Source organism: Jaculus jaculus, chromosome 7, assembly GCF_020740685.1.
Source record: "Jaculus jaculus isolate mJacJac1 chromosome 7, mJacJac1.mat.Y.cur, whole genome shotgun sequence".
NCBI lineage: Eukaryota > Metazoa > Chordata > Mammalia > Rodentia > Dipodidae > Jaculus > Jaculus jaculus.
The window spans coordinates 56,915,706-56,930,246 of NC_059108.1; positions in this window are offsets into that span (position 1 = coordinate 56,915,706).

Below are 14,541 nucleotides of genomic sequence, written 5' to 3' on the forward strand. Positions count from 1 at the left end.
TAAATAAACATATAATGTACTAGTGTCCATTTTCATATTTGTGATATAATACTCAAGTGAAGCAATTTACACAAAGAAGGGAATATTTGGGTTCATATTTGGTAGCATGGCCTATGGAGGCAGAGAAGCACTGTGGATGGAGCAGAAGGCAGTTGGTCACATTACATCCACAGTCAGGAAGCATAGAACTCACAGTTAGGGTGGGTCCTCTAAACTCAATTAAAATAATCTAGGGTTGGAGAGATTGCTTAGTGGTTAAGGCACTTGCCTGCAAACAGTCCCAGGTTCCATTCCCCAGGACCCACTTAAGCCAGATGCACAAGGTAGCTCATGCATCTGGAGTTCATTTGCAGTGGCTGAAGGCCCTGCTGTGCCCATTCTGTGTATCTCTCTCTCTCTGTGTCTCTTTCAAATAAATGAAATAAAGTTAAAAATAATAATCTAGAAAATCCTTCTGAGTCCTGTCTAGAGGCTTGCCTTTTGGGGGATTCTAGATCCAGTGACTCTGACAATTGAGAATAACTATCACAAATGCTAAACTAAATAAGACAAAAATGCTATTTAAAAAGACATATAGATTTTTTGGTTGTAATATTTCTTATTAATCCACTACTTATGAAAATGCATGGTCACCTTGATACTCAGAAGTTTCTTGAGTCTATTCATGGGAAATATTCTGACCTCATTGAACTTACAGTCTACTGGAGAGGAATGTTCATTGTTGACTATGTGTAAGCCTTAAGCACTTTATAAACTTAACTGTAGTTTTGAACTCCACCCTGTTGATTTATCTTCTTCATCTATGTATGAATATTTATTCCTTACCTTTTATATGCTAATAATTTTTCCAACCTTATTTTGATTATAACCAGTGAGTGAAAGAGTAAAATTACAAATAAAAATGCATCATGTTGGGAGATAAACCTTAAATAGGAATATTTTCCTATAAAGGTTATAATTCACATTAAAACACTTATGCTGAGCATTTCACTCATGTTTGTCAAGGTTTTAGTCTCAAGTATTGACCACAGAACAATTCATGCCAATTCATGGTCAGTACATGTTTCAAATTTTATTTTCAAAAGCTAGCAGAATAAAAGTATATAATACCATAAGTTTTTGTTAATCATAAATTATCAGTAATGTTTCAAAGTATGCAGAAGTTGGAAACAAATTATTGTTATAAGTAAAATATTTGGTCTGGGCACATGGGAATAGCCCAACCTTTTGTTTCATTGAAAACATTTGTTTCACCAGAAAATTTGGCTGCCCTATTTATATGTGAGTTTCCAAATTAATTTCCAACTGTATCAAAGTAAGCATTTGGTTGATGATAATCAGGACAGCCAAATGCTTCTGCATAAGCTTGTAAAGTCCTGGGGACTCTCTAAGGCTAGGACTCTTAGCACATGGCTACTCATCTGTTTAGCAATTGTCAAATAACTATGAATTGTATCACCCCAACTTATAGCAAAACTAAAATTTATAGAAATTCATCTGAAGTGAAAAAGGTGTCCAGAATCAACAAACTATACTTAGGCTTTCACATGAATCTTTATTTTTCCTCAATTTTTATTAACATTTTCCATGATTATAAAAAATATCCCATGGTAATACCCTCCCCCCCCCATTTTCCCCTTTGAAACTCCATTCTCCATCATATCCCCTCCCCATCTCAATCAGTCTCTCTTTTATTTTGATGTCATGATCTTTTCCTTCTCTTATGATGGTCTTGTGTAGGTAGTGTCAAACGAGTCTTAAACCTATTAAGCGTCAGTATACATAGGACAGAATAACTGTGTTAAATGACTTCTATATTTATTTAACATTTAAAAGTGATTTTTACATTCCTAACATACAAACCTTAGGGAAAAAAAAGAGTATGGAAAAATTGGGCTTTATCTTGTATTCAACTTAATAGAACCATCATTCGAAGGTTTCCTCTGCCCTCCTTATGATTATTAAGAGACACATTTTTCCAGTTTCTGGTAGAGAAATCTAAGGTAGTATTGAATTATTTATGGGCCTCCTTTGTTAGTCCCTGAAGTGTATTCTAACTTTGTTTATCTTTGTATGTGAATTCACAGTTAGACACTACATACCTCAGCTTCCCTTTTGGCTAAACCTGGTCACAAATTATATTGTAACAAGAAGATATGAATACCCAGGCTTTGGATGCTTTGCCTCATTCCTGCTATCTGTAAACTGGAACGAGAAGATGATTGTCGTTTAGATTCAAAGAAGCAAAAAAGAAAACCAAAAGAAAGAAAAAAGAAAAGTAAAGCCATAGTGTATAGCATAGTAATGCCATGGAATGCTTCATATGTGTCATAAGACAAAACAAAACCCCTCTTTTATTTAGAATTCCCTTCATTACAAATAATCTAGCACTTGTATTAGCTATTAAAAGGAACATCATGTCAGCTTACCAAAATGAGAATTTTAGAATTATGGGAATTGCTTCATAAATGGATTATAATGGTTATTCCTTTATGTAAAATGTAATATCTGAAAGGAGAAAGAAATGCTTAGGTCAGTACATGCATTTTAGGTCAATGAATATCAGCACATAAATATGTATATAACTATGGCTTTTTGCAAATAATTTAATATAATGTAAAGATTCTACTTTTTACATAATAAAAGTGAGGACACAGTTGCCAAAGTTTATCCTCATGTTTGATGTCATAAGTTTTGGCCAGTACATTAAAGAAAATAAAATAATTAATAAGAACTTTATTCAAGGAAATATTTAAATAGAATAAATAATCTGTTGTTTTATCATTAGAAAACATCATATTTTTCTTCAGGCAATAGAATTAATTTCCAAATGAAAATTCAATATAAAAAGCATTGTGTGGAGGGCTTTTTATCCCAGCACTATTGGGATGCCAAGGAGGAGGATCACTGTGAGTTCAAGTGTTGGAGGCCAGCAGGAAACTACATAGTGAATTCCATGTTAGCCTGGGCTAAAGTGAGACCCTACCTTGTAAAATGAAACAATACAACAACAACAACAAGAAGAAGCTAAATTTCATTTTTGAAGAAAATTTTCATAGTACACATAAAGTGAAGAAATAACATAACATATGCAGGAACAAGGCCTGCCTGGGCCATATAGAAGTTTCAAGGTCAGCGTTGGCTTAGTGAGGCCCTGGCTTGAAATAACCAATTTAAAAAGGGGCAGAGGTATATAGCTCATTGGCCAAGCACTTGTGTGAGCTTCCAGGTGTAATCTGTACTATGACAAAGAAGATAAAAGAACAAAGACAGGAAGAATGATATAGAAAGAGGTAAGAAAGAAAAAAAGGATGAAAGGAAGGAAGGAAGAAGGAAGGAAGGAAGGAAGAAAAAAGAGAGAAATAGAAAAGAAAGAAAGAGGATGAGAGGGAGGAAGGGAAGAAAGAGGTAAGAAAGGGAGAGAGAGAAGGGTAGAAAGGAAATAAAGGAGAGAGAAACAAGCAATCCTAGGTAATCTAATTACAAAGAACCAATATCAGTTGAAAATAAAAGTTAAATATGTAAAAAAGACCTAATGAGAAATATTTTCACTGCATATCATATACTACAACAGAATAGAGTGTTGTCCCATTTTTTAAATAAATATATGCAAAAAGGATCAATAGTGTGTACCAATATGGAAAAAAAGAAATTTAGGTCATGACAGATCTATATGGATATACTTAAAACTAAACAGAAATGGGCAGTGGAGATGAATTTCTTATTTTTAAAATTTATTTTTAAAGTGAATGTTTTAGCAAAGTAATAACCATAATAAGCACAGTACCATTATACTTGTTTTCACCTTATTATTTGCTTTCACATTAGCATATCATTTGATTCTAACAAGACAAAGTTTTATCCCATGTTCTCAGATATTCACTAAGATAAAGAGTATGTAAAAATATTTTCTAGATGTCAAAAACAAAGTTATGAATTCTGTTGCAATGAAAAATAGCTTAGGTTGTCTTCCCCCCCTCCTTTTTTTTTGTTTTCCCGAGGTAGGGTCTCACTCTAGCCCCGGCTGACCTGGAATTCATTATGTAGTCTCAGGGTGGCCTTGAACTCACAGTGATCCTCCTACCTCTGCCTCCCGTGTTCTGGGATTAAAGGTGTGCGCCACCATGCCTGGCTGTCTTTTCCCTATTTTTCTAGTCTAGATATGGATGAATACCTTATAAACAATTCAATACCAGGGCAATGAATATGGGAAAAGCCTGGGATAAATACTATTGACTTCATGGCTTGTTTAAGAAACAACAACAACAAAACAAAACATACTGAGGGAGATATCTGACTTTCTTTGCCTCTTGCCAGAGTTCTGTAGAAGAGCTGAACTAATAGAAAGAATATAGGTTACAAAGGGGATTTGTTAAATTGGCTAATACAGAGAGACTGAGCAATCCAGCAATGGCTTTCTGCCTGATGGGAAGTCTTCAAAGTTGGTAGCAGCTCATTTCACAAGGCTGGATACCTTGGCAGTTCCAGTTTGGCACTGAAGGATTGGAGGATTCCTGGAAAGCAACTGGTCTGTAGTCTATGATAGAGCACTGAGGAAGCTGGGTTCTGATTTCAGAAAAGGATGTCAGGTAGCAGGGTAAAGTGCTCACCAGTAAGAAGGGAAGGTTCAGGTTGAAGCCTGAGGCCACAGGGCTGTTGCTGGAAGCATAGCTCACTTCTCTGTTATTCCTTCCTGGAAAACTCTTCACTTATTGCCACAGAGACATATCTCTTAGCTGATTCCTGATGCAGTCAGTCTGAGAACTGAGATTAATCATCATGAGTTCATTCTGTGTTAACTTGATCCCCAGCCATATCTCCTTATGTCATGCTTAATTATGACAATAATATAATACAGTCCTATTTTAACTAGGATAATATAACTATCCCATATAAAACCAGAAATGTACTATTCCTCTCCCAAAGTAAATGGAAAATTCTTGTAGGGAATGCTTAACCATAGTTAGTGTAATATAACTGAAACTTTATAATATGCCTCTGGTAATACTAAAGTACTAGTATCTAAATAAAACTTACATTTCATAGTAAAGAAACAGAGGGAAAAATCACTAGTATGTGTTTAATATTTGTGTACATATGAATAACGTACTAATATTTGTATGCGTGTGTACATATTCTTAACAAAATAGGATAGAAGCACTCTTGCACTCTTAGCAACTATCATCTTTATCTCTGTAATTAATAATGTGGCTTAGCTAGTGTTTGTAACTACCTTCTTCTGTTAACCTTTCTGTATTTCTTCCACTCCAAGCGAGTACCTTGGCTCTTATTCTGGAGGGGTGACTAACACCTTCATTCCTGGAGGATCTGAATCATTTACTACCCTGCTTACATTTTTTTTTTAAGCAGGGTAACTGCTATAGACAGCTTTATGTTGCTGGGATGAGCATCTGAACCAGATACAGTTTATGGGAGGAAGGATTTATTTCAAAGTTCTATGCTAGAAGAAGCTGGCTCCTATTCATAAATCCAAACAGAGAAAGAAACGACCACAAGCCAGCAAACAGCAAAAAAGCAACAAGCACACAACTGGCAGTAAGCAGAGCCCCAGTGCACAAACTACTCTCCATACTTTTGAGATGGAATTCAGATCCATGCCCAAACACAGCTTTGGGCTGGATCCCAGGATCTGGCCCCAGTGACAACTTCCCTAGCCAGATGGAGACCCACGATACAAGCTTTAGTAACACACCTAAGTCTGTGGGATTCATATATTCAAACCAACATATCCCCAAAGGTCATAGCTATATAGTGGAAGCAGCATCATATATTGGATGCCTATTCAAAACATATACAGCTTTCTGAAGAACACTGTCTCAACCCTCTAAGTTATTACAACCTAATTGACACTGTAATTGTGTCTTTAAAGAAGGCCATTGCACAATCCTCCAAAGCCAACTGCCTCAGAATACTGTGGAATAAGGTAAAACCAGTGAACTATGTGAGTATGAGCCCACTTCTATACTTTTGGGGCTATAAAGTGAGATCCTTGGTCAGTTGCAATGTTGTGTGGAATAACATAATGATGGGTAAGGCATTCTATAAGTCCACAGATGATAGCAGGGGTATTACATCAGGAAAGGAAAATCCATACCCAGAATCAGTACCCCTTTCAGTAAGGCTAAAACTCTGTTTTAAATTGATGGAAGTGGTTCAACTTACTCAGGCTGATGGGTAGTGGTGCCATATTGTCCATCCAGTCCTTGTTTTTGCTCTTGGAAAACTTGTCACATAGCCATAGCCAGGAGAACCTTTGTGAACAGAAATCTTGGTTGTTGAAACCATGCATAAGTTTCATCCTTTGTACATGCTCACTTTGATTATTAGCTCATTGAGCAATGATGAGGATGATCACAGTTTGACTGCTATCTATAGAAAAGGCCATCTTGTCTATTTGATGATTGTAGATTGTAGTCACCCTTTGATGAGAATTTTAATGGGACACAAAGTAACTATATCTTTGCCAATTTGGAGTCAATAACCCATCCACATGTCCCAAACCCTAGTGTCTTTCTCATTACTTTACAAATTTTTTTGTTCATTTTTATTTATTTATTTGAGAGTGACAGAGAGAGGGAGAGAGAAAGAAAATGGGCACACCAGGGCTTCCAGCCACTGCAAACGAGCTCCAGACATGTGCACCCCCTTGTGTATCTGGCTAATGTGGGTCCTGGGGAATCGAGCCTCAAACCAAGGTCCTTAGGTTTCACAGGCAAGCACTTAACTGGTAAGCCATCTCGCCAGTCCCTCAGTACATTTTTAATCATGGTCTTTCCAATTCCCAACCATCCAGTTAAATCATTGATTTTAATATATAACTTCACCTTTGTTCATTTTTTTCTTCCTATTAATGTATAGGGTCTCAAGTTCTGCCCGCTGTGAAGATTTTTCCTTTTCACTGTCCTTCATGGTTATTTCAGCTGAAGCCATTCACTTCTTAGAGATGCTTTGCATACTGTGTAGATACAACTGCAAACTAAAGTCTAGTCTTTTCTTCCTCTGTCAGTCCATCACAGGTTATGGCCCATGAGACCATAGGTGCATACATGGGGACAGAGCATTATATCAGAAATAGTAGCCATAGGCATTAGGAAAGTTCTTGATATAACTTACCTGTGCCTTCAGGACCTGCTCAGGCATGACACATTATGGATATTTGATGATGGATTGCTGCTTTGCCTGTCCAGTGATATGACTGGTGGGTCAGATATCAGCTTATGATGGACACTTCAAGTCTCATAGTAACTTGATTGTCCTGCATCAAGCTGTCAGTTTCCACTAAGGATCAGTACTGGGCCTACAATGTAATTCATCTATAAGGGCCTGCCAAAGGTTCCAAACAGCATCCCTATCTGCCACTGATATCTCAAGTACCTTGAGGATCCGAAGCATATGGCCCAAGTGACATAGCAGCCTAGAACTATTGAGTATCCTTCTCTTATTACACTCTTCATAAAACCTAAAAGCTTTCTGAGTCACTTGGTATATTGACTAGAGTCCCACAACAAACTGAGGACTATTCTGTCTCTAAAAATTCCAAATCAACCCATTAGCTATTGTGCTTCTTTCTTGCTATTGGGAGGTGCCAGATGTAATGATCTATCCTGCATGGATTTATCCTACAAGGATTATCTATTCATACCTCAAACCTTGAATTCCTAAAAATATTACCAAGAGAGAAAGCCCTTGATTTCTGGTTGGAATTATTTCCCAACCCTCTGATGTGCATATTTTATACCAATCCCTTCACAGTAGATGCTGCCTCCTACTCACCAATTGCAATATCTTTAATACCATCAGTATAATGAACCAATGTGGTACCTAGCGTGAAGGACAAGCAATCAAGATACTTGTGAACTAAATAAACACAGAACTGGAGAATTAATAACTTTGAGGGCAAATTGTACAGGTGTACATTTGCTATCCTTGCTAGCTGTAAATAAATTGTTTCTGATGGTACTTCCTTATGAACAGATATAGTAAAGAGAGCATTTTCAAGATAATAGGTACATATCAAGTACCAAATACCACAAGATGTGTTAATCTGCTCAAATAAGGAAACCACCTCTTGTACAGGAGCTGAAATTTGAATCACTACTTCATTAACATTCCAATATTCAACTATTATTCCCCATGATACATGTCTTCTTCTGCATAGCCAAGTAGGAATTCTCCTATTTATGCATAGAGATGTATTTGGAAGCACCACCTCTGCATCCTTCAATTTCTTTATGGTGGCACTGGTTTCTATAATCACCCCAGGCATGCAATGTTGCTTAAATCTATTTTTCCTGGAAGAAGCAGACCCAGTGGCTTCTATTTGGCCTTCCCCTTTGTAGTAACCCTCATTTCAAAGGTCAGGGAACCAATATGGGAACTATTCTAATGTCTAAGTACATATATCCCAATTATGCATTCTAGGACTAGGAAAATAACCACAAGATGAGTTCAGGAACCTACTGGACACACTGTGAGTCAGATCTTGGCTAAAACTCCATTGATCACCTGACTTCCATAAGTGCCTAATTTATAACTGGAGAGACATGATATGGTCTCCAGCGATCACTATCAGTTCAGTGTCAATGACTGGACAATCTTGAAATGTCCAATGACTTCATTTTCCCAATGGATGGCTATCCTAAGGAAAGATTGTACATCTCTTTGTGTAGGATGGGAGAAAGACTGATTAGTAAAACTTTTATTGTATTGTAGCAATGTCTTTCTTCAAGGGTACCTTGTCTCCCTTTCATTTAAGGGGTTCTGGTTTTATAAGCTGGCTCAACTGTAAATTGATTGGGGGGCTATGATTCTCTTTTGCTATTATTCAAATTAACTGTTCATTTGCTCTGGATATTCATTCACTTAAACAGATTGAGCAAGAAGATAGTAGGCTCCCTATCTATGTCACTTCCTAAAGAATATTCTGACTAGGAGCATTGCTTTGTCTATGCCAGGCACAGCCACTATGTTCACCTTTTCTGTGACAATTCAGTGCTACTGCTTGGCCTTTTTCCTTCAGGCTCCCACTAGACCAACTGTACTTAAGGTATCTAATTGAGTAGCTGCTACTGCCACTGTAAGGTCTGATGTATACAAAAAAAAAAAAAAAAGGCTAGGCCCTTCAAGGACAATGTGCTCTCAAATATCTGTTTCTTATACTGTTAGTGAAGGACAAGTATTCAAGACCCTCTTATTCTGGAGCATTAGTCTATACCTGGAAAATCCATTGTAATTTCTAGGGCTTTTCATCAACATTAAGCCAAGGGAGTTCTTGCTGCTCCAGTTCACTCATAGATTCACAGTAGAACATCTTTTGACCCAAACATCAGTCAACTGATCAAACTTTTGGCACCATTCTAAAGTTTGTGAGCTGCAATATTAAACCCAGACTCTCTGCTCAGTGAATCCACTTCAATAAACCAAGCCTGATACTGTGTTATGTTCTTTCTACCATTATTCCACACCCTAAGATCTATCCCTACACATATCATTCAGACTACTTTCTATGTGAACTAGAAGCTCCCTGAAGTTCCTTTGGTGTGTAGGGCAACTCCTCATGAGTAACAATTGGTCTTTCACCTCTTGGGATCTGCTTAACTTTGAGTCTAGACAGAGATAGGTGGGCACTGAAGGGTATCAGTATCATTTTGCCAGTCATTTCCTTCAGGAAAAGTCATTGCCAGCTTTGTAGACTAATCACAATCAATTCCTTTAGACAAGAGCAAAGTGGGAAATATGGAAGGGATGGGTATGGGGATGTATTAATTTTTAGAGGAGTGGAGACTATTTCAAGAAAAATGAATCTATCATAATCTGAAGGTTCAATACCTTTTGCTTTACCAGGGTCCCCCAATTTTTTCAGTCAGTGCCCTCATGTTAATTACCAACATCCTTTGAAGCAAGGACTTGAGTTTGCATTGGAAGCCAGCCAATCTTAAATGAGGACTTGGATTTGGATTTCAAACAATTTAAGTCATATGGCTACTGGAGAGAAGACTCATTTACAGGGCATATTTAGAGATCTTTTGATTGTTCATTTGCCTTTGATGCCAGAAAATTTCATCTCTAAACTCATTCTCATCCTTTGTTATTTTATCAAATAATGCTAGAAACAACTAGCCAGAAAATTTATTTTTCTACAAATGTGCACTGTTTTATAGAGTCACAAATTCTGTGTTCTTAACAAAAAGTTGGTTAGCAGTAGCTAAAATTTAGGTTGCATAGCTGTATTTATTTATTTATTTATTTACTTACTTACTTATTTATAAGAGAGAGACATACAAAGAATGAGTTTGTATACACCAGGGCCTCCAGCCACTCCAGAACTCCAGAAACATGTTCCAGTTTGTGCATCTGGCTTTACATTGGTACTGAGGAATCAAACCCAGGCCATCAGACTTTGCATGCAAGTGCCTTTAACCACTGATCAATCTCTCTAGCCCTAACATGGTGTTTAAATTAGTTCACACCATGGATCAATGTTCTCTATCCTATCAGCAAGTGTTTCCTAACTTTAAGGTTAGTCAAATTGGATAATTAGCTGCAGATACCACCAAGCCTACAAGAAAAATTTACCCTTTAAATAGTGGTTCTCTAGAACAATTCCTTCTGGAGGAAGAGAAATGATAGACTGAATGTGTATGACAAAGAGGGATTTTTATAGGTTTGCATGATGTGGGCTGGGCAGTCCACAACAATGGCTGTCTGCATGCTGTAAAGGCTATATGTTGGCAGCTTCTTAGTTCACAATGCTGAATTCCTTAAGATTTCTAATATCGTATAGAACGTGTACATGGAGAGACATGGATCTCCAGTCCATATTGGAAGACTGAAGAAGCTGGGTTCCAATATTAGTAAAGGATGTTGGAAATAGGGTGGACTCATTCATACACCAGGGTACCAGGGTAGATACATGGAGAAAACTGGACACATTTAAGCTCTTTTGGCCCTTAGACATTTTTAGATTTGAGCTGCTGCTAGAAGGAGTACCTTATTTGAGGGAAGGTCCTCCTATATCCATTATTCCTTCATGCAAAATTCCTATCCTTTGCTGATTCCTGATCTAATAAAAACTGATGATTAATATTAACTGTTACAACTGCCATAGATCTGGGATGAGCATAATAGGTAAGGCCCATCTGGGAAAATATCTACAGTCCTAGAATTAAAAAAAAATTACAAATACTAACAAACAAAACCCACAATAAACATAGCTTCTCTGGTTAAGAATTAAGGCTCTAGAGATGCTAAAAGGGACCTAACTGAAAGATCTGTCTGTTATTACAGCTGCTACAGCACTGAGCCTCAACACACAGCAGCAGCAGACATCCACAGAATCTGGGCTGACCTCCTTTATTCTTCATTAGGAGCCCTAGAATGGCAGTCAATATATGTGGTAGACTTACTCAACAAAAGTCTCTTCTTCACCTTTTTAGTGGCATGTGAAAACACCAATTGTTTTGGCCATGCCAACAGACTGGCCCACCTCACTCTCCTGCTCTGTGGTGCAATGTCATGCTCCTTGTTCTCAATCTATTGACATTAAACCTAAGAATAGTACATACTGCAACTCTATTTACTCTGCAACATGACCAGAAAAAAATAATAGGAAGTCCAAAGGCATCAAGTAAAATATTCTACATCTTGTGTGTGGTGGTTTGATTCTCCCATAAACTTAGGTGTTTTGAATGCTAGGAGATTTGGAAATTAACACCTTATGGAGGCAGTGTATTGTTGGGAGTGGGTTTATTGATATTACAGCCAGTATCCCCTTGCCAGTATTTGTCACACTCTCCTATCCCTGTTGTCCACCTTATGTGGAATAGGGGATGATGTCCACCCTCTGTTCATGTCATTGTTTTCCCCTGTCATCATGGAGCTTCCCCTCAAGTCTGTAAGCCAAAATAAATCTCTTTTATCCACCAAAGCTGCACTTGGTTGATTTCTGCCAGCAGTGTGAACCTGACTGCCACACTATATATTTGTATCCCGAATGTAAGAGATGCAAATGCTTAGTGAAGCAATTTACATCTTATTATAAATGTGGTAGTTTGAATGTGAAATGTCTCCCAATAGCATCATGTCTTTGAGATTAGGTCTTATTTTCAATTTCCAGCTTGAGCAGTCTTTGGGGATGGAGCCTTGATGGAGAAGGTGTGTCACTGGCCAGGGGCAGCACTGAGGTTTATTAGTCCAGCACTACTGACTCTAGCATGTTTACTCTTGCTGCTACTTCCAGCTGATGGGACAAGATATGATGTTCAGACTTCTCTGCTTTATTTTTCCTCTATGATGAAACTTCCCTTTGTGATTAAACCAAAATGAATTCTTTCCTTCCATCTGCTGCTTTTGCTGGATGCTTTGTCCCCGCAGTGAGCAAGCAACTGCAATGATCAGCATCCCAAGATGCTGCAAAGAGCAGGCAGAGCCACAACCAAGCAGTCCAGAATGACATAGTGATCTCAGGAAAATCCAACCACCATTGTCATCATAGAACATGGAAGTAACAGAGTTTCCACAAAAGGAACCAAACAAGGATGGTTATCCATGAGAATAAGATTCAAATATGATTCAGAATCTCCTAACAAAATCCCTAAGATGAGTAGTCAAAAATATTCACTGTACTAAGGACCAGGAAAATCAAAACTAAATAAATGAAGCAATTAACTTACTGACATGAACAAAAATTAGTTACTTCAAATTCTTGAACAAACTTCAAAGCTACATTATAAAATACTTCAACAATCAATTATAATGCCTCTTTGAATGAAAAATAGATTATCATTAAAAACATACAAGTTATCAGATAGGACCTAATGTGAATTACAGAACAGAAAGTCTAATTATGAAAATAAAAACCTGGCATAACTTTTGACTGCTAGAATGAGAATAACTAAATACAGGTACACTGAACTTTAAGAAAAACTCAAATAAATGGCATCTATAGCACAGAATCTAGCCTGAAGGCAGTTTCAGAGACATGCGGAATAAAATAAATATTTGTAATAGTAAACATCCAGAAGAAAAGAAGAACATGTATTGAAAATTATTCAAGTAAATAATCATTGAAATCTTTCTGAATTCAATGACAATAATAAATTTACAGATTCAAAAATCTATATCAATCACATATAGGATCAGTTCAAGGAAATTCACTCCATGAAACTAGCTAAGCCAACTTCTAGAAATTAAACACAAGGAAAAATATCTAAACATAAACATACACAAATCAAGTATTACCTATTGTACAAAGAAAGAAAAAAAATTGAAATGGGAATGGATTTGCATGTGACAAAAGGTAGGGCAGAATACAGTATATGTCAAGTGGTGCAAAATAAATATCTGCTAAGAACTAACAGCCACAAATTCTATAGCTAGTGGACCTATGGCCCAGGAAAAGAACTGTAAATAGATATTCACAGAGAAGAAAATCAAACTTGTTGCTTAAAGTCTTATGTTTACTAATGGTTCAAAGATATTATTCAATTAGATATCATAACATTTTTCATAGCATTCTGTAATTTAAAAATGAAAAAATGTGAAATAATGCACATGTAGTACTTAACAGGGAAGTAGGGAGCTCAATAAAATCACATTACATAATTATGTAAGATTTTTTTTTCAGGTAGTAGCTATGAGGTAGATATTTTAACTGACCAAACTTGCAGTATGCTCCCCCATATAGTTATCTGGTGGTGATGTCCTTGGTGTGTCTCCAGGATGATATTAGTAGTGTGGAGAACAGCCAGATTTTCTGTGAAGTGCAGGCCAGCACTCCAGAGAGAAAGAGGAAGAGCAAGGAGACTATGTTGGCATATTTAGATCACCAGCATCAGCCTCTGCAGTGTGGATCTCTTCAGAATGACCAAACTGGTTTCCTGTCCAGTGACAACCTTTACTGCCTTTTAGGTAAGGAAAGCAGGTCTTTCTCATAAATGTATCGTCAATAAGTCTCTGTAATAAATATGCTTATCCCCTTTAATCCAAGCTGCTCTCACTTTTCCTTAGAGAATCATTTTATCTTACAGGTGGAGGAGAATGTTGGAGAAATTTTGGATACATCAAAAATAGAGATCCTAGAGCCTACCACCACAGGTTACCTCCACCAAATTTCCTCTGGCTGAGGAGTCATTGTAGAGGAAGCAGTGACATGAATACTGCTCTCACTGCTAGCCTGAAAACCAGTCCCATGAAAATGGTGACAGACACTGTGGTCACTCAAGCATCATCAGAGGTTACAGAGAACTCAACACTAAATCAGATCTCTAACTGGCCTACCAAAGTTCAGTAAACATTGCCAAGGAAGGGGCAGATAGATTGTTAAGAGCCTCAGGGTGGGTGGGATTAGCTTGAGGCACCTTCCCAGGCTGACTGAGGCCATTTTAACCCCACAGTAAATATCAATAACCTCACTGAGGAGGACCTCCACAGAATGGGAGTGGGGGGGGGGGGAGGGAGTGTAAGTTTACAACCTTTTTTTTTATAAGAAGAGCAATTAAGAAAATTAAAAACATGGCAAAG